The sequence below is a fragment of the Pezoporus wallicus genome, unplaced genomic scaffold (genome assembly GCF_028554395.1).
Source record: "Pezoporus wallicus isolate ANWC-B61680 ecotype Strahan unplaced genomic scaffold, APGP_CSIRO_Pwel_v1 contig_5879, whole genome shotgun sequence".
In the NCBI taxonomy this organism is placed as follows: domain Eukaryota; kingdom Metazoa; phylum Chordata; class Aves; order Psittaciformes; family Psittacidae; genus Pezoporus; species Pezoporus wallicus.
Genome location: NW_026637549.1, coordinates 724,141 through 746,036, shown reverse-complemented (window position 1 = coordinate 746,036; position 21,896 = coordinate 724,141). Strand labels below are relative to the sequence as shown.

Sequence of the window (21,896 nt, the reverse complement as noted above, 5' to 3'; positions counted from 1 at the left end):
TTTTGTGTAGGTTAAGCAACCTAACGTTCCAGGCTCATGATCCCACGTGCTCAGAACTGCGACTGTCACCAAAGCTCCTCAGAGAGTCAAAGGGCTCCTGTCACGGTGTTACTTCTTGGCTGATACTGGGTGAGCTTCACACACAGGGCCTTTTCTGTCCCTTTCTAAAGAGCCCAATGCCTGCAATGAATCTAGCCCTAGGTGGCCACCATTACATTCAGGTACATTTTGCAAGCTTTGCAAGCTCTGATGACGTCGCACATTATGTAAAGACCTAAGATGAAGTAGTTTGACTTACCATTCTACCAATAATGATACCTGCAGTCCATTGCACAGGGTATCTAGAAGATCACACCAGCACTATTTAGCATTATTTAGATGCTTTAATGGGGAATTAAGTTTCAAATGGTAGACATTAGGAGTTTAATGTGGTCACTGTTTGTGTGCATGTTGCAGAACTCGTGGGTAAAACACTGAATAGAAACACTTTTTTATCTCATAGTTGTCTCAGAAATCATGTTTCATTAGAGCAGTGCACAATGTTCACAATGAAACACCAGACCACACAAAAGTCACCTGGTGTGGAGTTTTGTTACAAACTAGTAACGCAAACCATATTTATCAAAAGATTTGCTTAGCATTGCGGAACTCCTGAATGATCTGAACTCAATTTTAAGCATATATGGTGTGTGGCTTTGGATCAGAATCATGCAAAACTCATAGCTTTGCATGGTTTTGATGTGAGGTGTGAATAAACACCAGGTGAAGCACAGCAATTTCAACTGAGTTTCAATTTGATCAGGATCTGATCCTCACCCGGTGTTAATGGGTGTAGTTCCATTGAAGTCAATGTTTTGCTCGGTGGTGGAGCTACACCCATGTACTCTAGCTAAGGAACTGATTGAAATTTTCAGTTTGCTCGAACCTGAAAGTCAAAATCTAACTCAGTGGCTGTGAAGTTATTTGGATCAAAATGAAAGAAAATGTTTGGACAAATTCTTGTGAAGTAAAAACTGTTCTATATTTTGCAGCTGCAAGGTCGCAGGCCTGAAATATATATTTCTAATGGTATAACCATAAGTTAAAATCCATCATTACTTTTTTTTTGCTAACCAGTAAATGACTTTTACTAAATCTACCAAGTGCTGTAAGCTTAAAAGGAAAACAGGTATTTCTACTGAAGTCCTATAATAATCCTAAATCAAATAAGTTTTGGAAATAGCTAAGAAAACTCATGACTTTGCAAAGGAATGCTGAGGAAGCCTGTATTTTGTTTTTGTACTTATACATTTAATATATAACTGTAAAGGCAGCAAAGGCATGTCAGTACTACATACGACTACAAAGACAATGCAAAAAATAACCTTTTCAACGTCAGCCCTGGAGAAAACTGAAAAGTGACATCTTTAACTCGCCTTTCAATTCTGCTTCTTTTGTTTATTATTTCCTTTCCAGTGATTCCATGAATTCAGGCAACAACTTTCCATTGACTTGCCCTTTCCCTGAATATACTAAAGAGAAAATAGCTAGTAATACAACAGGCTACGTCTCTGAAATATTGCTACTGGTTTCCACAGAAACAGAAGTGCGACATTGCACATCTATTATAAATGATCAGTGTGGCTTCACTGGCTCCACCCATACTCATAAGTCAAAGCAATGTTCCTGGGTGCTGGGATTTGATCAACTGTACTGTTAAATTGCCATGGCTGCCCCAGCATGGTTTTAGCTCTGGGTCACTTTCAGAGCACTGTGCAGGAGCTGACACATACTTGCCCTGTGCTTGCAGGGTGAAAAAAATTTAGTAATATGGTCATGGTCCAGGACATGCCAGTTGTTTACAGCAGTCAGGATCATTCTGGCATGCTTAAATTACTAGTGTAGATACAACCATTGTGTCTCATTCTTGGCCTGCCAGCCATCTTATACATTTCATTTTTTCTTCTTCTTTCAGATTCTTATGTTTATTTTAGGCTTCTGGTCACCACATGGCATAAGCAGCACCGGTTCAGCTCTGTTGTCATGTATTTTTGTTGCCCTTGTTAGTAAGACAATCTTAGGAAGTCCTTATATCTTTCGGAATCTGCAAAAATAAAAAAAAAAAGAAAAAAAATGCAATTCGCAAACTCTTATCAAGAGAGTAGAGTTTCTTCCCTTTCAGACAGACCAATTCAGGATACTGAATACAGGTAGTTTCACAGTACACTATGGAAGAAAAATGAAGGTGGATTTCTAGCATGAAAAGAATCCTCTTGGCAAATGTGTTAGAACTAAGAAAGGATGATAAGAAAATCTATTTTTCTCAGTGGAACAAGTGAAAACTCTATTAGGATTGACACTGGTAAAACAAGCTATAGCTGCTTTCTCACTTTGTCAATGTTTACATTTCATTTCCCTTTCTTTGGGTATAAAAGTGTTTAAGGTCTTATGTGCTGAATCTGTAACAGTGTCTTACGTCATTGCTTTTGCTTATTAATAAAAAATAAGAGGAAAAACATGCAAGTATCAAAGCTTTTATGGTAAGTGTGGAAATAAATACCCAAAACTTCCTCCAAATTTTGAAATCCAAACTGGGCCTTGGCTTTACAAATTACTTGTGGAGAGCAGTTTTTTATTCTAAATATAAACAACTGACAGCATTTACCAAAATCATACTGTTTTATGGCAAATGAAAGGAGAGGGGGGTGCCGAAAGGGGGAGGCATTTCACTAGAACTGCTTTCCATGAGTGTATTCCATTTGGTCACTTTTCATTGGAAAAATAACAGTGAACTCTTTCCAGAGAATTCTTCCATTACAAATTTGAGAAGATCCTGTCTCAGGCACAGCCTGCGCAGTGAGAAAAATTCTTAAAACTGAGTGCAGAGTTGAGGTGATGTTGAGCTTGGAAAGTGGCTTGGTGTGGGATCATTTCCAGGTGTAGAAGTGCTTCTATTTTGCCCCTATCTGAGAATACATTAGGAAAAAGTAACAAGCTCCCTTTCCTCCCTATTTACTAATCCTGTTCATCGCTGACAACACTTATGCTATGTGTCATGATTGTTGAGCTCTAGTAGGTTAGACAAATAGGTCTGAATGTTGTAAGTTTGAGAAAGAAATCTGTTTTAAGACTGGTAAGCCTCAAACTCATCCTCCGAGTGGGTGAAGGAGGGAGAGCTGGGTCCTGTAGAGAGGAATAGAAGTAAAGAGTGATCTTGAAAGAGTGAGAAGAGTGTCAAGAGGAATCCCCCAAGATATCCCATTAGAACAGAAACCACTGGAGGGGAGGGATGATCCACTGCTTGATGAAAGCTCGAGGCTGAGAGATGGGATTTACAGCAGCCCGAGGTAGTTCTTGAAAGGTTGGCTGCTTGCCTGTCTGCCTGTTTGGGGTGAGGTTTAAGCCCCAGACCTGTCAAATTCAGCATGCAGCTCTGTGCTGTTTTGTGAGTTGGGGCTTGGTGTTCTGTCTCAATGCCAAGGACCTCTATGCTCTGCACCTACTGAAATATTAGGGTATTGTCAGGCACTGTAAACTTGTTCTTGGAGTATGTTCATACAGAGCTATTCTTGTTAGTATTCCATAGAAAAATATCATTTGAAGAGGTGTTTTGAAAAAGATCATTGGCTGAAAAGTTAATTTCCTGCCCAAATGGATGACGCCTGCAAGGTAAAATGAATGCATTTAAAGAAAGCAGCTATCTAAATCAGTCTATTTCAAAAAGAGTTTACTTTTTTCAATAAGGCCGAATCTTGTGAATGTACACACTTCATGATTTGCACATAATTTGGCAGCTTTTACTCACTTTTTGGCAATGATTTAGTAGCAAAGAGCTGTAACAAGGGTTCAGATTACCAGGATTATATTATATTACACAATATACTGCAGCATATTTACAGAAGAATGTATGAATTTGCATTAAAATGAACCCACCCACTGTAAATTGCTGCACTTTTTTTCTTCCTTTGTTTTTTAATGCCACGGTAAGGTCCACAGCAAGGACTACATTTCAACATGGCATCCTGGACAAGCAGTGAAGTGGTGTAATGGTGGAAATGGGGAAGGGGCCAGAAGTGAGAAATCTTCCTTTTAGATGCAGATGAGGACATTTTCCTCCATGCTATTGGATTAGTAGTCAGGAGAGACCCATGTTGTGTGTCTGAGTCAGGAACTGATTTGCTGTGTGACTAAGTAACAATCTTTCCTGTTCAGTTCTGCAACAGCCTGTGAAATGTCGATAAGACTTTGATGCTTTTGATATGCTTTTCTTTAAGGTCTTGTGTACAGTGTGTATGAGGTAGCATTATTTGCTTTTAAAATGCATCCAGTGATTGCTCACAAAGCAGTTTGGTTGGAATCACTGAAACCTGGAATGGTTTAAAATACCTTTGTATAAGGTGTAAAAGGAATGAGAGCTAAGTTTGCGTATCTGCAAGATTATCTACATGGAGTTTGAGACCAAATCCAAGTTAAGTTGTATAGAAAGTGTTGTCTTTAGTTAAAACAAAGTGGTTCTTGAATCCAGAGTCAGTTGGGAAACATCGTTGTTCATCTGGACAATGATTAAGAACAGAAAAGAACAGAACCTGGCCATGTATTATACTCCCTAGTTTTAATGAGATTATGATATTTATTCCATCTAAAAATGTGTTTCTGGCTAATTACGTGATTAAAAATTTGGCTTGGCATTATCTGAGCTTGCACAGCAAACCTGACCTTGTGTTTTATAGGATTTTAAATAGGATTACTATGAAGTAGAGAGCAACTAATTAAAAGATGGCAGGTTTCCAGTTTCCAGTTGATGACCTGCTGTTGCTGCTGTTGCTGCTGCTGCTGCTTGTTGCTGTCCCCAGAGTGAGCAGGGCAATATGATCCTCCATTCCGGGATGTACAGAATGTTCTGTGGTGCTCGAGTCAGGCACTCCATGGAAACTTAGCAGGATCTTGCATCCTCAGTGCTTTTCATGTGCTCTTGCTGGGGAAAACTGCCAGAAAGCCAAACCAAACATTTTTATGGGTTTCCTCAGGCCCTACCTCCACATCTTGTTGAAAAATTAAAGCACACAATCATAGGCGGGTCTGTTGAAGCAAGCAGGCACTATTATTCCAGGTTTTCAAGGTTATTTTTCAGTCTATGGATCCAGTCAATTAAGGAAGAGCACGTATAAACTATTCTCTGAAATTTCTCATGAAAAACCCCAGTCCAGGGACACTTTCCAAACAACACTTTTCCAAATACAGCAACTGCAACAACAAATCAGAGAAGGTAGAGATTTTGCTAGAAGCATGAGTATCATGGGAACTTAGCAGTATAGTTTTATTGATGAAATGGAGCTTCAGATTAAAAGGTCCAGTGTCACCCGCGTTGCCCATTTTACTCCTACTGTTTGAATTCATAATATACTTAGAACAAAGTCTTGACAGATTTTTTTAATCATTATGGCTAGATAAGAATTTGAAATCTACAACTAAGGTGTCAGCTGTGGCAACGTGGAGTTGACTGCAGCTTAGTCTCCTAAATATTTGCCCAAATTTTCAGATTAAGTTTTCAGTTCGCACTTTGCTCTGCTAAGGCTATATCTTTATCATCACTTGACCAGCTAGTTGCAGCATGTGCACACATCCTCAAACAAGCTTTAAATCATACTTCTTGGCTGCCATGTAGACATGTCTTTAACCTCTGCATAGCAATGCCAGACAGTAAGCTTCTTGTCTGATGCAATTTTACTGCATTCTTTCTGAATCCTCATCTTTAATCTAGAAAGATCATCCTGGCTGGATAGGTAGTACAGGCTGCGTATATAGCTCATGTTATAAAAACTAGTCTTAAACCTTTCGAGACATGTGTGCATCTAAGAGCAATTAAAGGAATTTTTCCCATACCCTTTTAAAAGATTAAACAGTAGATGCCAATTGTGCCAAAATGTTTTTCTAGTATAAATTCTGAAGAAGCCAAAAAATACAAGACATCTTCAGCCAGAGGCATTGCCAAGTGGAAGCATTCAAAATAGAGCTGTAATGTGATTGGGTTGCATGGCACCATTTAATCTGAGGACAAATTTGCAGAATTTCCTGGCTAAAAGCCCTGAGCTACATAGTTCTGCATGACACAAATCTCTGAAAATGCTCCATGCTGGGATTGGAAACCCTATTATTTTGAGGGATGAATGAAGGGGAAGGGTGGCTTCTATTCTTTTTATATCTAAATACCTTTTGTACGTAAATATTGCATACCTCTGCAATGTTTATGATGAATCTTGCTCTTTGTACTCTTATGTCTTATCCTGTGTTTTCCAAATGCTTCCCTTTTTTGACTTATCAGTCATGCACATCCCTGAATGATATGAATCTCACAACTGTGATTCACTTACATATATTACTTCAAGAAGGGTCTCATAAATCTTAAAATATGTATAGGAGACAGAGAGGGGAAAAAAAAAGTGATTTGTTTTTATTTCTGCATTGGTAGGAAGGAAGATGATCCAGTCTTGCTCTAGAAGTCAGTCTCCCTAAAATATGCTTTCTACTATAGGCTAAGTTCTGTCCACATGAATGCTTTAGAGTCCTCAGTTTGCAGCTACCTAGAGGCTCCTGGAACTGTTAAAGTCTCATTTTGTTCCTTCAAAGTGGAAAAAGGAGCCTGGCCCAAATTAAGCTAGGAGTGCTGTTCCAAAGGCATACCAAGCTTTATGGGACTTCAAGCACAGTATTTTAAATTCTTAATTCAGAAGTATAGGGGAAAGCAATCACCACTATATTATGCCCTTTTTCTAAACAATCCAGTATGTTTTCTTTTTGTGTAAATGTGATGCAGCTGGTTCTAGTACCATATTTACAGTAAATAACCTTTTTGGTAAACTAAGCACTTATTGAGGCAGTGCAGTAATAATGTGCCAAAGGATTTAATCCACTTTTAAAATAGTTACTAAGCATGCATTTTTTGAATGAATGAATGATCTGAGCATGTAGGACAATGCAGAAGATCAGAAATAAGCCATTGTTTATATTTTTAATCCACTGCTTATAAAGGAATTGTGGGTTTTGAAGGAATCCTGACTTTGCTTGAATTTAGCAAAGTAAGATCTAAGGGCTCTTCTGTGATGAATTTCTTCAGGAGTTCAAATGAAAATATGGAAATTCCAGCCAGAACCTGTTTCTTAAATTTAATGAATTAATTAGGCACAGGAAAATGCTAAAACGTATGGAATGGGAATGACTTTTTTTCCCTTCTTTAACAATGTTAAGAAAGTGGACTTGTGTTATGGTTTCTATCATTGATGCAATGTGTTTTAAACATCATTTTATCCTGGTTGATTTTTCCTGCATCTTTTTGGATTAAACAATACTCTTCAGTAGAGATGATGGCTGTTACAGTTTGTTTTCTTCAAAGACATTTCCTGAATATATCCCACCATGAAGAATCAAATATACTTGGATGAAAATACTTTTAGAGCACTTTTTTGTGATCCTGCTTAACTATAGCCATATTCATTTATATGACATTAAATTACCTGAGAAACCTGTTTGTCAGAGGAATTTAAGTAGAAAACTAATGTTAGCTTACAAAGAGCCTTAGGAGACATGTAAGGAGCCCAAAATTGTATAAAACAAAAAGTTGAATTCAATACTTTTTCAGTTATACCAATACGACTCCAACTTCGAGTTCACCTTCATTTCAGACCAGTCAAGCACTATTTTAGACAGCCTAAGGAGAGTTTTGTTCCTCAGATTTAAACACCTTACATGAGAGTTCCTTTTGCAAGGTTAAAGCTACTGACAGGTAATGGATTTTTAACTGGGTTGGATGGTAAAGTGGCATTCTTTGTTGTGCAAGGCTGCATACTTGCCCCATATTTTTATGGTCAGCCTATTTATTTTTTTACTCTCACATCTAATTTACACAACACTATCACAATGAAAAAAGCTATTTTCGTACTATAGCTTTTCTCCTTAATGGGCCTCTAGAACCAAGAACTGTGTCCAGCTGGGCATTTATCCTTCCAGGTAAATTTATGAGACAGAAACATTGGAATAGAAGTGAACTCTTGAGTTATCTGTTCAAGTTCTTTAACATAGCTACCACGTATTTTTGTAGTTTATTAAGTTTTTCTCTGAAGAACAGTTATGATTTTTGCCTCAGTGCTTTGGAACATATCTTCCATTGGACAGTTATTGCTGTAATTGCTAGACACCATCTTTCAATTTCCAGCCGCAAGTAATTTATGACCAGTGCTTTCTGACTTACTATCCTGCCAGCCCTGTCTATTGGCTTGCATAACTGTTCTGCTTTCCTGATGTTCATTTGTCCACCCCAAATTAATTTTGTGAGGCTATACAAGCAGAAATTTTCATAGCTTCTTCTCACATGATGGATTATTAATTCCTCTGGAAGCCTGGTGCACCATCTCTACACCTGCTAGTGATGAATTAGTTTTCCTTAAACATAAGTTGTACCCAGTATTGTAGATGTGGTCTCCTGAAGGTTGCACAGTTGGACACTAAGAATTTGATACTCTTCCTCTACTGTTACCTTAGCAAAGCATTGCTTTTGTAGCCTCCTGCAGTCATCTGGTGGTTCCAGAGCAGACTCTGCTGAGTCTTTTCCAAATGAGAGTTTTCCTTCTTACTCTTCAATGCATGTTTTGTTACTTTCACTAATGAATGTCATTTCATTTCAGTTCATAAATAGCCAGCTCTTTTGGTAGGTTTTCCTTGTCTTCCTGTACATTGATGTATGCCTTTCTGTGTTGCCTGCAGACCCCATCTGCAGGGTCTCCCATGTTCTAGAACCAGGACATCAATCAGAATAGTAAACAAAAGCAATCTCTTGTGAAACTGTTCATACCCCATTTCGAGCCTGACCCTTTATTTCAATTTTACTCATTAATCGCTCCGTTTTTATGCTCTCTCGATTTTTATGTGTCGGGCTTCATGCTAACATGTGCATTACTTAGAGACGACACTCTGTTACTGGGCCTAGGAAGAGAATCCAGATTGGCATTTTCCTCTGTGGCAGATGTCTTGCGAAAAATAGAAACATCCATTGGCAAACTTTTTATATTCTTAATTATGCCTAGCCTAAGTGGTGCATCAGTTTTCCTATTAGTTGTAGTAGCAGAGGTGAGGTCAGCATTCATGCTGGGCTGGTTGTGGGTTTGGAATGCAGATTTCATTGGTTTGCCTATAAATAATTTGGGGTTTGTGTTTTTAAAATTGCTGGTTTATTTAGCACATTAAGTGAGAAAACATTCAAAACACATCTTCTAATTAAAAATTATGCTGAGGCTCTCAACAGTATACAGATGTTCCACATTTGGACATGTATGATCCCAGATTTTGATGGATAGCATAACACTCGGCTGAACTGCAAGGCTGAGACACTCAGCTGAACTGCAAGGCTGAGACTATCTTGTCCTATACTGTCAAAGGAGCCAAGTCCACAGTAAATTGTGTTTTCCCTACTCTGAATATAATTTTGTTGCTGTCGTTTGGTTATTAACAGCGTAAGTAAATTTCGCAAGTTTCCATTTCTTTTAAGGCAGGAGTGTGTCAAGATCCTCACTGAATGGCAGTTGTTTAACAGAAAACCTCCAGAATTTAGGATATTGGCTCTGTCACATTCATAATGAGTCTGGTTTCTTTTACAGTTGTGTGTGTCAGTGTACAAACAGCTAACTGGCTACAAGTGCAGGTCTCTTACCGAGAACCACACTAGGAAAAATATCAAGATGAGGTCCAGCATCTGAAAACAAAGAATTATTAGATCATTTTTCACCTCTGGAATCCAGCATAATGCCTATTGCTCTCTTTATTAGTACCTAAGGCAGCTCAAACAATGCAAACAGCACTCTTGCCTCATCTATTCTTGGCCTCATCTAAAGCCAGTCATAATATCAAGGAAAGTTTCATAGTGGAATCCTGTCTACAACCAAGATACACCTCATGTGGGCCAATGTTCTCAATCTTTCACTCACATACAGCAGCCAGTGGCTCCTGTCACTGGCATAAATAATATTTCCCACCAGGGCAACGAGTCTTTCAGACTTGGACTTTTTCTGCTCACAGTTCTGAATTCACATTAGCATTTGGACTGAGGCAGCTAGATCTGAGCAGGCTCCAAGGCCCATTAAACTTCATCATCTTGAAGTTCACTGGCATCATTGTTTAAAAAAAAAACAAAACAAACCACACTTAAAAAATGAAGCACCCATTCCACATGTACTAAGTATAACTTTCATCACTATGAGTATTTCCATATTCAAAAAATGTGAATTTATATTTGATTTGCACTTTATGAAAGAAACTATTATACGAAGTTTCCATTTTGGCTGAGTAAGTGCTGTTTAATTCCTAACTTCTCAGAGGATTAATTACAAAAAGAGAAACGATAATGACAAATGGAAAGATTTGTTTATCTAGGTTGATTTAAAAATAAACAAGATCATAGGGCTGGCCATTAGTCTGAACTGGTACTGGAAGACACAAAAACCTTTTTCTGGGTGGGTGGGTGGGTCTGGTTAAACTCTGTATACCTGAGAAAATGTAGCTAAGATCAGTAGACAAATTCGAAGAATTAAATAACAGATTCACTTTTCAGGATAGCTATGTCTCGTATACACAGGGTTTGGAACTCTTCAAAGATATGCGGCCCTCCACACAACCACTTTGTTATTTAAAAACAAGATAAGGGCATGCTTCTATCTACAAAGGTTGTGGGTTTAAATAAAAATCAGGTTTATGTTAGAAGTTACTGACTTAACACTTACAGGAGATATTTTGTGTGTAATTTCCACAGATCTAGTTGCAAAACACCTAGGTATGATTTATTTATATTGTTAGTAATAATTAAACACAATAATGTTTTTACTCACATCTTTACATTCTACCCCACCTAGCAAACTGGGTTCAATTCTGGTCACCTTCCTGGTAACCTTTTCCCTCGAAAACTGATTATTAATTCTGACCTTGCTTTTGGTTTCATAGCCTGTTTCTAATTCATGGCAGTATTTTACCTCTCACCCCAATTTAGTTGCCATAAGGTTTTTTATGCAACAAAGCCACTGCAACTTTACAAAAACAGGAATTGTGAAAGACTCTTAAAGGGACCTTATCGAGCACTTTAATCTTTTTCTTTTTTTTTAATCTTTTGAAGGAAAGGAAGTAATATAAAAACATATTTACAATAGACATTTAGAAAATAATGAGATAATGAAAATATTAATATTAATATTACTCTGCTGTTTTGGAAACATAACTACAATAGCTCTGAAGCAGTACATGACAGCCTGAAGGTAAAACAGAAAATGATACTGTCTGACTCTGGGAGTTCAGCCAACCACTGATTGCAAGGAGTTTAGATCTAAGGGTGAGTTAGTTGAGGAGTGGACATACTAAACATAGTGATTAGAAAAGGAAAGAATTAATAAATACGGAACATTCACAAAATGAACCTTCAAGGTGGTGGATAGTGCAAAAAGGAAAGCTCTAAGGCCCACAGAATTCCTAGTCATTTACACATTCCAATAAGGGAGAACATATCATATAGAAAAAGGCAATATGACTTCTAAAGCATCCTAGATATTTGCAATATTAATAATATTCCTATTTATAAATGAGGATGAAAGGTACAAATGTATTTTGACATCTGAGCAAAGATGCGGCACTTTTGCATGTCAGCAGATATTCTTGGATGCAAAAAAAGAAATATGAATTGTATTTCCTATGACACAGGAACTTGGAACAACATGAAAGTCAAAGTTTTGGAACAGCAGTCAATCTAGAGATAGAAAGTGACATCAGTCAACATGAAGTGGCATAAAGAAAGCAAAAGGAAAAGTAGGAGGGAGCCATTTTGTGCTTGTACTCCCAACAGGTACAGCTACATTGACAAGATGAAGGAGAATGAGACAAAACAGAGAGTAGATGAAGTCAGCCCATGCATTGAAAGTGAGCCAAATCGTGAAGGTGACTCATTATGAAGATGTAAACAATCCCCGTTGGTGACTCAGTGGTGAGGAAGCTTGGCTAAGACATCTGTAGTCCATATAAAGAAAACAGGATGAGATTTCTCTGGGGTATAGTAAGATAAACTATGGGACAATAATTTTGCACGTGCCTATGATAGCCTGTAGAAAGTTGGGACATTCTTACCCTTTATAGCTCATGGAGGAATGTACATATCGCCAACAAAGGAAGCTTTGATTGGCATTTGCCTGGGGAATCTGAGAGGAGTGCTGGAAATGGATGTAGTGTGAATCTTCTGAGAGTCTGTGGAGGAAGGAAGAGGGTGGGTGATGAATATCATCGTGTAGGGAGTGAATACTGTAATGCAGAGAATATTACACAATTTGGTCAGTTAATTTGTTATGGCTTAGAAACCACAATCTGCAGAAACTCCATATCCTTTCTGATTTTAAAACCTGGCAGTGTGTGCCTGAGAGGATCTCAGCAAAGCAAAATATGGAAAGAACCTAGATTTTCTAGGAGTTATTGTCTGTAGGTGATGGGGTTGATTTTAAATAAAAGGTCAAGGCTATGCATTGGTATACTTGAAGAAGCATGCTGGACAAGAAGAAAACACTGTCACTAATAAAAATTAGCTGGGGTTATAAAATAGAAATGCTATAGAGTGATTAGAGTAACTAGAAAAAACATCTTGCACAAAGTTTCAGTCTACAGCAAAAGAGAAAGTGGTAGGTGAGTATTTTTTAAAAACTGCTTACAACTTTTATGAAACGTGTGGAAGTGAAACCCTTCCGTTTGAGATATGGGAATGAAAAACTAAGGATCAGTAACTGCAGAAAAACTTGTAGATTGGCTTTTGTCACTATTTAGACCCATTCTTGAAGCAAGACATTTTGATAAATGCTGGGGAAATAAACAATAGATCAAAAATCCTTAAGGCATTCTGTCATTTACAGGTGAACACAACTGAGTAATTGCTTCGTGGCTTTGTGAAAACTATCAAATATATAACATCAGAGATGTTCTGCATTAGACAGAGAAGCGCTTTGCACACAGCAACTAAGTACCAACTTTGAGAATTATCAAGTGGTATTCTTTGGCTCTGCAGGCTTTTACTTGTTTTTTCCTCTGGTCATCTCTCTTCTGGAGAAATACTGCTTCACCTTCCATTATCTTATATATTGGAAGGTTCCTCACACTATTAATATTCTACCACAAACAGTAAACTGACATTTTGACACAGACATTGCTTCTGCAGTAGTGGGGTTTGCCTGTTGTGTCTGAATTTTGTGGCCACTGTTTAGGGAAGTGTGTGAGTGGCTCATTCCTACACCTGTTTCCTCCCTGTGTTTCACTGCCAGGGAGGTTCTCCAGGGTATGTGTCATGGAGGAGCCTGTGTCAAATGACCTTTCTGTAAAAAGTTTCTCTTTATGTCTATCTTCCTCTTTTTACACATGAGAGAAATAGAGAGAAAAGATTGTTAGGAAGTCATTACTGGAGGAAGAGGTATTTCTCTGCTGACAGGAAAGCTGGTCTTCAGATATCCCCTTGTCATGACTCTTTTTTTCTGTTCATTAAAAATGGGATATTTTACAGTTTCTGGGGTACTATTAGGTAAAAAGTTAAAGTTGCAAACAATGATGAGAATTCCTCTCAAGAGATCAGGAAACGTTACCTTCTTGGCTACTTCAATGAAACATGAAACTTTTGTTTTGGAGTTGCATTTTGAAGTCTCCAGTCCTGTTTGATATTTGGTAAATATATCAATTTGTCAACTAAGCACCAGAATTTTGCAGCATTTTCTCCTAGTAAACTCCTATTAAAACTAATGCAAGGAGTGTAAGTTCCTGCTCGTCATAAATAACTGTACCACAATTTGGTCCTAAATGAGCTGGTAGCTATGTACGTGCAATCCTTCCCAGCTGCTGGGAAGACCTGACTAAGCTGGCTAAGCCAGGCACAGGAGCAAAGAACTTAAATTCTCAAGAGCTTGAATCATGGAACATAATTTTAAAGGAAAAAACTGACTGGGGGTTTTGAAGGGAGTTGATTTTGACTGCTGTTACTTAACAAATATGGTGTTGTCTGTACTCTTTCTGCTTTTATAGGACATTTGATTTTCTAAAATAGTTAAAATAAGGCCTTAATAAAAATTTACTTTGGAATTGCCATGTATGCTGCAGAGTACTGGGAAAATTCTATCTACATTGACTTGGATTTGGTTTTCAAAGGTGGAGGGTTTTGTGGCCAGTTAAACATTTGGGGTAAAATTATTTGGATTAACTGGGCACAACCTTCAGTTCTTTTGTGAGAACAAAATTAACTGGATTATTTGAGCACAGCCCTAAGTTCTGAGAGCATCTGGCACTGTCTATTCAGTAGAAAATGTTGTCTGAAATGGATGCTGCTTTAAGCTTCACGGAACAAAAAAGCAGTCTCTGACAGGATTGTGATACCTTAGGAAGGCTTTCTTCCCACATTCATCCAGCTGGCAATCAGCATTGCGCTTCCTGCAAAACAGGACAAAACAATGAATGCCCTCATTCATTTTTCCCGAAATAAGTATCCATCAGCCTGAAGAAGTAACACTTAGGTAAACTGGGATCTTTAGAATTTTAGCTCAAATAAGGTGATAATTAAAAGGTGGTATGTTAAGAGATGCAGGAATAGCACTAAAGGAGAAAAAGGTGGCTCATTAAAAATAGTAAGAAGCTACTTTAATTCTAGGAGTACCAGCCTAATTCTAGGATTATGTAGAGGTACCCTTAAGGAGTACCAGCTTAATTCTAGGAGCACCAACCACCAATGTACCCTTGGTGGTTTGAACTGGTCCCAAACACTGTTTCAGGTGCTTTCCTGTTCATGGGAAGCAAACAGTTGTTCATCTCTTGAATGGATTCACACTTTCCAATCTTTTAACTAACAATTATTTTTGGAAATGCAGGGTAAGGATCTCCAAAGCATCCCAGGGACTTTGCCTTACCATTAGATAGGTTGCTCAGCTCCATTTTTTAAAAAATGAGAGTAAATGTCCAAGTTCTTTAACTACTCCAGAAACCTTGCATCAGTTGCACATCGGCCTGTCACTGATGTTCTGTTCTTATATACAATAGCATGATAATAAACACACCAGATATGGGCTTTAGATGATTCACCATGACAGTTTCTCAGGGGACCCAGATCATGAATAACCCTGAATAAGCCAAATTAGGTAGCAGTGAGGGAGGACCCTGTATCCTAGTCTGTTGCTATGTTTTAAACAACCCAGTCTGTTTCTATGCTTCAAGCACATAACTCCCTGTTAATACTCTGGGCCAGCTACATATTTCACAGTTAGCATCACAGAGGAAGCCTGGTTACTAATCGGATGTTACTCTTTGTCCCTCTTGGGTAGTTAGAAAGAAAAGGAAATTATATATTGTTAACCCCCCAAAATTTAATTCCTGCTTTTAGCAGAGATTTAGTGGCAGTAGACTCAAAAATATGAAATCATAAACATTTCATGAGCCTTCCTGGGATTTCAGCTACGGTCCCTTTATCCATAGCGTATTGTAAGGCCTCCTATGAAAATTGCAGTTGTAATTTGTGTTTAGGAACATATTTGTAATACCTCCAATGCTTCTGCCACTCAACATGTTCTAATTTGGACTAACTGGAAAATTCTTGCTAGTTTTCAGGACCATGTAAAAGATTTATCAGTTTAGAGGTTTTTGGATACATTTATGACCAGGAAACTGAAGTATCTCCCAGATCATGCAAGCTTTGTCAGTTTACATCTGATGATCTATTTTGCATTGTTTTTATCTATTTACAGCATTTGCAAGGTCATATTTTAAAATACAAAGTTAAACATTAAACTTTGTTTCTCTCTTTCCTGGCCCTGAATGCTTGAATTCTCAACCTCAGGTTTGTTCCAATCTATTTTTGAATCTTTTTGCATACTTTGGTGATATATTTCTCATGAGATAGTATGAAAACTTAGACTTGCTAAAATATCCTCTAATGGCTCATAAAGATTTTTTTTCCATTTTGCCTTTTGAGGGGGGGGTTGGGTTATGTGTTCTTTTAATAGCAATTGCCTGAATTACTGTGCTTCTGCCATGTATTGGACCTCACATCTCCAGGCTGACACCTGTTATTTTTGCAATGGGCACTTTTAACGTTCTTTGAAGTTGTGACAGGTGTTGCAAAACAGAGGTTTTTTTTATATCATGTTGGCTTAGTTCTTATTAAAACCAGAAAATATCTTTTTTCAATTACTTGTTTTGCTTTAAAAGACCTCCTCTTCCCATGGTACAAAGGAAATGGGTATTTGTTTCAGGGTTCATATGTTAAAATCAAGAAGAAGCTAGGTCTAATGCAAACAACCAAGTAATGACCTTTACCTTTCCTGTGGTTTATTCTGTAGTGAGTTGTTATCACACTGGAACGTGAGAAGGGAGTCGTTGAGTCTTAGCTGAGAGCACTAGTGGACGATAGGCTTTGGGTTAGTAAATATTAGTAAATATTTTCAGTTTCTTCAGATGTGTCACAGCTTTTCCAAATTCCCCTTGATTAGTTGCCTGAGCCTGTGAGGTTTAGATCAGAAATCTTCCTCTGTTCTTTTCTCTTAGCTTATCTCTCTCTCAAAGTCAAATTAGAAAGCAAAGGGGGCTGAAGTTGTTTTGACCTTATTCCTGTCTCCTTCTGATGAATAAAGACTGATTTTCCTTTTTTTTTACTATTATTTTATTTGCAATAGATCTGATCGAAATAGCAGAGTACTGGCTTATGAGGAGGAGTGGTATCTGTGATGTGGAAAAGAATAAGGGAAGGTTTCTTTCTGACAGATCAGAAGCACAAGTAAACTAGAGGTTCATGCCCTTGGCTATAAATTCATAGGCAGACCCTCACGGACTGAAAGACATGATTTTTTTTCTTTGTGATTTCCTCAGAGTTCTACCCTTAACTCCAACCTTCTCAGAATCACGGCCTGGTGCTCCCTGGGTGCATACCCTGTGCATTTCCCTTATTTGTAAGTTTTTGAAAAATCATTCCAGATCATGTTGCTATAACATTTTAACCCTGCTCCACTTGGGAATCAATATCTTGCTCCAAACACCAGTTGACAGACACTGGTCTTCCTGTTGACTTTCCAGTATTATGAATTACTCAGAGTTCTGTGATAGGCTTTTAGAATAATTTCAGAGTAATTCGTAGAACAATTACTTGCCTTGCAACTGCAATTTATGGGAACAGTAAAGCTCCAACTTAGCAAAGTGCTTAAGCATATGCTTTAATTTAAGCTTTATTCTACACATTCAGAAAATGCTTAAATACATGTTTGGGTACTTTGCAGAACTAGGGTCATGGGTCAGTATTTGAACTGGTGAATTCCCAGTATATAAATAAAAGTGCAGCATGGTTTGTTTTGGTACTACAAAAGCTGTCAGTAAAGCTGTTACATGCTCACTGCTTCATCTACCTCTTCCACTTCATTTTATGGCACATATAAATGAGGAAGGATATCAGAATTTAAAAGAAATCGGCCTCTTGACCTCATTTCTTTTACAGTGAATCCTGGATGCAACTGCATACCTTTAAAAACAACCTCAGTCAATTTTTTTTTTCCAAAATTGTAACATTGTGAACAGTTTTGATACATTTTAGAAGATATTTTTATTGTTTATCATGATTTTTAGAAATGTTTTTGAAAGAGTTTTAGAAAAATATTACATTCTTCAATTTGTTTTCCAAGTAGCACTCTGTGCACAAAACAAGTTTAACTAAAATCCCACTTCATGAGCTAGTTGGTAGATTCTTAGCTAGCATGTTTGAAGGCTAGTGTGTTCAAGCCGATTCACCCTATCTCTCAGCTAAACATGCCTGTGCAGCCTTTGCGTTGGAGTTGGATTGCGGCTGCCTGGGACCAGAGACACAGAGGAATTGAGGAAACTGCCTGCACCTGTCTGCACAGGCAGATCTGTAGTTTCACTGGGTATAATTCACCTCTCAGGGCTGGAAAAGAGCCCACACATTTTTCAAATCCCACTGGAGCCTTACTCTGAGGACTTAAGTGAAAGAGAGGTCTCTTGATACCTATATATTCAGTGAAAAATTTTATTCATTTATGAATGCATGCACTATACCTGTATGCTGTTCTGAGATGCTACCCATAGGCACCACGTTCCTCTGATAGCTAAAGCGATTATGCTGTTAACCGACTGAAAAAAACTGTGCTATTTAAACAGATGTTGTACCTTTCATTAATGATACCTACTATGTTCTCAATCCACTAAAACACATGGTGTTTTCTGCACCAGGTGATACAGAGCAATCACAGATGAAGCTGATATAAACACATCTACATGAACCAATCTACATTATGTCATTAAATATCTAAAGTTCTGTGAGAGTGCCTGGTGTTTTTCGAGAAAGGAAACATCTCTGAATGTTGGGTAGCAGCTTTGAGAAGGTTGCTGTGGGGGACAGGAGTGGGGAAAACCTGTTTGTCTGAGGTTTCTTGTGGTAAAATGGGACAACACCTATGTTGCTGCAGCACTTTGATTTCAGCGCTGGGAAACTGTGTTACATTTACAGCCTCATCTGAGCAAAACAATGTTTTGCAACGTAAAGACAGAAGCAGGTCCTCACATTCTTCTTAATAGTGTGCAAGCATTGCGGTTTCAGTTGGTAGTGTTTAAAGCAGACTATTCTTTTTTAAATTGTATTTGTGTGAGCTTGAATCCCAAAGTTTCTTTAGAAAAAAAATAGTACTTTGCGGTTGTGAAGTAAATGCTATTTATAAAGGTGACTTTGAACTTAAGCCTGCGAAGTGCTGAGCATTTGTAACACCTATTAAAAGGATGAGGATTTTCTGGGTTAGGCTGGCATTCATTATGTCAGCTTTCACACTGCACAAAGGTTTTAATCAGATATCTTTTGGAAGTGTAGTTTCTTGCGACTTGGAACTTCTCCTGCACTGCACCCTGTAGTTTTGCAGCTTGGGTGGGGTATTCAGGCAGTTCATAGAGTTGTTTCACCTGTGCCTGGAGTCACTCTTATGTATCCAGACAGAAAACCTACTAAAAACTAAAAAACACCTGGACATACCTTCAGCTTTGCATAGAAACCAAACTTGTTCAAATGCAGTAGTCCTTTACTGACCCGAGGCATGTGTTATTTGTACTGAGAACTAAAAGCACATCTACAGCTTAGGGTGTAATGATTTCCTCTGGTTTTTGCTGTCACAAGCAGTGGTCCAGTCATTAGGAGCATCTGTTCTTAACGGCCGTCTCCTGCTCATTACTGGCAGGAGAAACATTCTTTACTTACATGTAGCCTTTATATAAGGAAAACTGCTAAAATAATTATGCACCATTGGAAGTGGAGTCTTCCTTTTGGAGATCTAAAAGAAAAAAAAAGGCAGAAACTCAAAAAAACCTGAAACAGATCAGTATTATGTTTTGTTTTCTATAAAAGAAAATATTAAATAAAAGCAGAAATCCCTCTACCCCAAAACAGTAGCTAGAAATAAGCAGCTTCTGCTAAACACATCCTCTCATGTTTGTGAAACAAAGATAGGCCTTCTATTTGGCAGAGTACCATAAGTTACCTTTCCATTTAGAGGAAATATTTTTTTTTAAATGGATGCCAGGGCAATACCAATTAACAGGAGAAAAGGAGAGGGTGTGAAGGGACAGGGAAGTATTTTCATGCTGTTTTCATTTTCTAATACAATACCCTTAGAAAAAAAGGCAGAGGATGACATAACAAATTTGGAATTCCAAGGTCACAAACAGGAATTCAGACAACAAATGGGAGGGTTCAGGAATGTACATTGTAAAAATAAATCTATCAAATTTAAAAAGAAAAAATAGTGGTATTGAAATATGGCATTTCCAAATAGATGTTTGTATGGTAAATGCATCCCTTTCCCTAAAAGATTACTTGATCCTTTAACAGTTTACTTTGTTTTTTCAATAATGTGAATGCAAATACAAAGAGGTTTTATATTTGTTTGTTGGTTTCGGTGGGTTTTTTTGTTGTTTTTTTTTTACTTGGAAAATTACCACCACTTTCTTAATCTTGATATTTATCACTCCACAGGAATGCTTAATTCAGTTTTGAAGTTTCATATGATACAGTAGAATTTTCTGCGTCTCTGTAGGTAGCAGCCAGGGACATATATGTAGCAGTGATAAAAGTTTATTGAAAGCTACATAACAGGAAGTTTTAGTGGTGGAATTTTGAAACTCTTTTCTGGAAGGGATAATAGTAACTTTTTTTCCCCTCTCTCCCTTTGTACCTGGGGTTTTGGCATTAGGATGACCTAAACAAGAACTGGAGCTGCTGCTTCTTTAATGAGATTTTTCAACCTTATTTTTTGTATTAGATTGCCCAGACCAAAATCATAAAAATCTACTGTACCATATAAACTGTGCACCGTTGTTAAAAAGAGGACTTTTGCTTTGTAGGCTACCGTACCTATTTGTTCCTGTTTCCTTAATATTGTTTTCTCCAGATGTTGGAAGTTAAAACACCCTTGTTATTTTTTCCAGTGTCACTCTTTGTTACTTTCCATAGGCAGTGTTCACCAAAGCCAGGCAGCAGAGGAAATAACAGATGTGTTACCTTCAAATTATGGGCATAAAAATAACCTTAATAAAATAGGTATTAAGTGACAGCACTTTAGAAAAATCCAGGTCTAATTTACTCTAGCCTAGAAAGCAATAACTTAAGGGGACCTCAGACAAGCATCCGCAGGCTCCAGATATTTTGTAGCAGAGTGACAGTAGCTCCGATGATGACAATCCCAGCTTGCTGTTGGCGGCACATTCCAGGAGAGGCTGTCATGGTGTGTTTGTGCTAGACACTTTTCTGCATGTAACACTATTGTTTGCTCTTAATTAATATTCCATTATAGACCTACCAATTCTGCCAGAGAAACCCTCCCTCCTCCTTAATAATAGTAGTAGTAACAACACAACTAATAGAAAAAAATCAGCCACATTCTGACTTTGAATGCAGACAAAATTGTCACCCTGGGTTTACTCTCCTTTTACCAGGCCTTTGGTTCCTGCTGTTCACAGAAAGCTGCAGATGGCTGCCTCAGCAGGAAGCCCTTCCCCCTTCCTTAATGGAACTCGTGGGAATGCGGGGATCCTGGAACCGAAGCCCTCCTTCCCTTCCAAACCTCCTCTCCAAACCCCTACTGAGTAAAAGGAAAAAAATCCCTACATCCCTGGAAACATTTTTGCCAGCCTGTTTTTCAGTAAAAACTTAAATTAACCACTTCACTCCTGATTATAATAAAGATTTGTTATTGAAACAGCTTCTCTTTAATGTACTGAATCATTTCCACCCGCTTATTGAAGTCATCCATTTGGGTTGAATTATAGCGTCCCTCTTCCATTATGTAATAATTTCAAATAAATGGAAACAGGTTTGAATTCTCCAACAATTAGCAAAGTTTTAGCACGTTCCCCTCCCCCCACTCCTTCCCAGACACCCCTCCGAAAAATAAGATTAAAACCCCTCAAAACTTTGGTGAAGTTCTTGTTGCTTGTCAAAATCTTCTTCCAGTTTTGCTCAATCACATCATATGGGTTAAGTTACGGCTTCCATTTATATTTATTTTTAAGTGCAAAATAAAAACAGCTTATGCATTGTGATTTGATATTAGGAATGAAAGAGTTAAATGCCTGAACAAAGCACTCCATTTATAATTTTTGCTAGGAGTTCCACACTGAGCATTAGAGTGAGGTGTGTCTTATAAAGAGGGTGTTTATATTGGATTTGATATAGTTAAGAGATTCAGCTTACATATAATAGTCTCCTCTAAGAAGAAGCATAAACCAGAATGAGTTCAGTGGGATTTGTTCAAGTATAAAATATAGTATAAAAGTCTAACCTTATAGACTACTATCAAGCACAGAGGAATTCATCTTTTGCAAAACATCCACTGCAGAAA

The 21,896-nt window shown here is 37.8% G+C and overlaps 1 long non-coding RNA gene across 4 annotated transcripts in view; it reads left to right on the top strand.

The window, feature by feature from the left end:
• LOC130597558 (uncharacterized) overlaps window positions 1-21,896 on the top strand; it is a 65,537-nt gene that overhangs the window by 31,417 nt on the left and 12,224 nt on the right. For 2 of the 4 annotated variants that reach the window (XR_008971801.1, XR_008971798.1), the window contains 2 exons: window positions 11,852-12,058; window positions 12,900-13,029. This is a non-coding gene — a long non-coding RNA (uncharacterized LOC130597558). Of the gene's footprint in view, window positions 1-11,851; window positions 12,059-12,899; window positions 13,030-20,991; window positions 21,258-21,896 lie in introns of those variants that run through there. The other 2 variants (XR_008971800.1, XR_008971799.1) reach the window with 2 other exon arrangements.